This window comes from Musa acuminata, chromosome BXJ1-9, assembly GCF_036884655.1.
Source record: "Musa acuminata AAA Group cultivar baxijiao chromosome BXJ1-9, Cavendish_Baxijiao_AAA, whole genome shotgun sequence".
In the NCBI taxonomy this organism is placed as follows: Eukaryota; Viridiplantae; Streptophyta; class Magnoliopsida; order Zingiberales; family Musaceae; genus Musa; species Musa acuminata.
The window spans coordinates 29,360,619-29,364,121 of NC_088335.1; the positions used below are offsets into that span (position 1 = coordinate 29,360,619).

Below are 3,503 nucleotides of genomic sequence, written 5' to 3' on the forward strand. Positions count from 1 at the left end.
TATAATTCACACATGATTGAGTCTTTTGCGGTGACTTCCCATTTCAAATCCAAATATCTTGACCCTCTTGTTATCACTTTCTGATTCATTTCCAATCACATTCTTATTGGTAAACTTGTCCTTATCATTCTTCTCACTGATCTCCAAAAATTCTTTTCATTGTTCTCATTAATGATCAGCCTCTACTTCCAATATAAGGCAGCAAAAGAAATCTTTCGATCATCAAAACAATTTTGTACATCAAATATCTTCTCTGTTTGCATCATCCATTTTTCTACCACCAATGAAATTAGGTCCACCATGCTTCCGCTGCGCCACTCTGATTCAATATCCCCGATTACCCTTTCATCCCACTTAATTAATCAAAATCAGATGAAGTAGGAGGACTAAATGTCATCGTCATCCTAGATTCCTAAAATACATCAAAGAAAATTTTCACCAATCACTGTAGTTCACTAGACCTCAATATATTTTGCACGTCAACATATCAAATATTCCAGTGATCCTCAAACCATGCTCTGATACCACCTCTATCACGCCCCTAAAAATATCCATGATATTTAAATTTTTTCGCCACAACTAACCCAGGATCTAAACACACATTTGAGGTCACTAAGAAAAACATTCGGATCAAAAATTTCACTTCTATAATCTATCAATTCATAACCCTGTGCAATTCATAAACATAGCACACATCACTCGATAATTCATACAATCTGAACTCGACTCATCAAAATAAAAAAAAACCACAACATAAATCCACAAGTGGGGAAATCTATGCAGTCACCACAATCATCGATTTACCATAAGTTCATATCATTACACAATTTAATTTAACATTCCAAAACCCTATACATGAGGGATCCTTTAACTTACACAAAATCCACAGGTTTAGATTCATAGTCACATTTCATTAGATGCAAGGTAGCTTATACACAACTACATATATGCTAACAAAAGTTCTGCCCAACGTCTTCTAAACTTTCCGCTGCCTCAGCCCATTCTTAACATTTAAGCAAGAGTTACGCTATCCTGAAAAATTTATCAACAAATGGGGTGAGCATAAAGAGCTCAGCAAGTGACTAACATATCCATATCAAAATAGTACAATTTCCAAAGAGATGCAGTTTTCAAACACGAAGCAGAATATACGATTTCGTATACATAATATCATTAGGAGCAGAATCATAATTGTCCTTTTTAATCATACATATTTGGTTCCTGACAGATGGGGCATAGAGTAATTGGAGCATATCAGAAACAAAGGAAACATATCGGAGCTTATCAATGGCATTTAAAATGTTCCAAATCACATCAACGACATATGGAACATTACGAAGCAAAATCAACAGTGAATGAAGCATTTCAGAGCATATCAAACTCATATGTCATACAGAAGCTCAAACGTCGTCCTTGACGTTGCAATCATATCATAACTATCCAGAGCACGAACAGAAATAACTCACCAAAACTCTGGATGTCATATCAAACATATAGAGGGTGTAGTGGGATCTCAGTCAGAATGTGATTCATCCATTTCTGAATGACCACCTGACAAAAGTCTCCCACGTCTGGGAGCTCCATCCACCCACGTCTAGGTGAAGTCAAAGGGGGCCGGCAGAGCATCGCAGGCTCTAAGCAATATCCCACATAGCGGGACCCCACATAGCGGGCAAATAAGCGCATACCAGAATATCCCACATAGCGGGACCCCACATAGCGGGCAAATCAGCACATACCCTTTACCATTTCTGGCAAAGGTCCAGACAATCCCACACACCAGAGTACAAGAAGGCAGTTTCAACAAATTGCAGCATATAACGGAAGCACACGCGGAACAACCAAACGTACATGTGCCTTTTCAAAAACAATGTGATGCAAGGAACAAATCTCTCACAAAAATATTCATTTTAGGGAAAGAATTGAAAGCAAGAGTGTACAGGGATTCTAAGCAATCGTAACCAGCTCAATTCCAACAAGAAGGTTAGGCGAATTCAAGTATCCAAAGGAAATGAAACAGAATACGCGAAATCGACCAAAGCTCGATTTCGGACAGAATTCCAGTGGCACATCCAACAAATATTTCAAAATAACAAATATGCTCCAATACTCATAAAAAGGCTATGGTTGAACCATATATCAGTCTATATTCGGATGGAACAGATTTCATATGAAACAGGGCTCCCAACACAGAGTTACCTCTGATTTGGTAACGTAAGGTCAAAATCACAATCACTGGTTTGCAGACTTTATAGGATCGGATTCAACAGACGATAGGATGAGCAATTGAACTCCAAAATGTTCAAACTATATGTCAAAAGAGAGGATTTCAAGTCTAGTTTCAAATAAAATCAGTTTGGTACAAATCAGAATTTTGAACAGGGAGTTATAGGCGTTTTAGTTTCGAAAGGTCAGAAGTCTTGAACTCTGTTTTACAGCGTCTATAGGCTCTTTTGAAACAAATTTTTGGGTAAGTATTCGGTGTCCAAAATCTACCAAATCGGTGTCAAAAGAAAGACATACGAGTCTAATTTCAAACAAAAATAGTTCCTGCCTGAATTCTCATTCTGTACTAAAACTTAGGGCCGAAGCAGTGCTTAGGGGTCAGTTTACCGAAAACTTTCAGAATCCATAGTTCTATGTCCAAAGAGGAATATATCAGTTTCTAAATAAAAATCTTCCAATTTATTTTGAATCAACATAAAAACAGAGTCAAATACTTATGTAGGATGGGGTTAGAACACTTGCCTTTGCAAATTTTGACCCGAAGTAACAAGATTAAAGCAAAAACCCTAAAAGCCCCAAATTTTCTTTCTCTTCTCCTTCTTCTTCTTCTTCTTCTTCTTCTTCTTTTCTTTCCCTGATCACCCACGAGCTGCCTCCTTTGCTTCCTTAACAACGAAGGCAGAGAGGCTTAAGCGGTGGAATTTGTCATTTGGTGCATTTTGCAGTTTAGTCCTTGTTTTTATCATATTCACGATTAGGTCCTTAGGGTTTACATATAGGTCCTCAGATTCTTTCTTTTTTTCTTTTTTTTTTTTGAACAGATCTCCCAAATCTTAAAAATAAGTTACCTCTGATTCATACTCTATTTCTTTTGTCAATTAAAATAGATGCTTACATTATCACCAAAAATTTATACGAACATTCGGAATTGAGGGGTGTTACACTGCGTGCCTATGATTAAGTTGTAAGCACATGAGGAGGCGCAGCGGGAGCGTGGATGCGATAGTGGGACCCACGAGACGGACGATCGTGATGCATGGAGATGCATCATGATGTCGACGGAACCAACGAGGACGAGATGGACGATCATAGGGCATGGAGATGCACCGTTGCACACATAGATCTTGATGTGAGTGATTAGGCCTATTGGCTCGGGCCTAATCATATTAGGTTGTGATCCATGATCATCTGGTGTGATTGCTTATACACATACTAGATAAGTATATATATTTGCATGCGATGTAGATATATATTAAATATGTATATGTGTGACATGT

General features: G+C 37.9%; 1 long non-coding RNA gene across 1 annotated transcript; it reads right to left on the reverse strand.

The window, feature by feature from the left end:
* Nucleotides 1-778: 778 nt before the first annotated feature.
* On the reverse strand, nucleotides 779-3,180 carry LOC135594313 (uncharacterized). Its single transcript, XR_010480059.1, has 2 exons — nucleotides 2,749-3,180; nucleotides 779-1,032 (listed from the first exon to the last, which is right to left on the reverse strand). It is a non-coding gene; the product is annotated as an uncharacterized LOC135594313 (long non-coding RNA).
* Nucleotides 3,181-3,503: the final 323 nt, after the last annotated feature.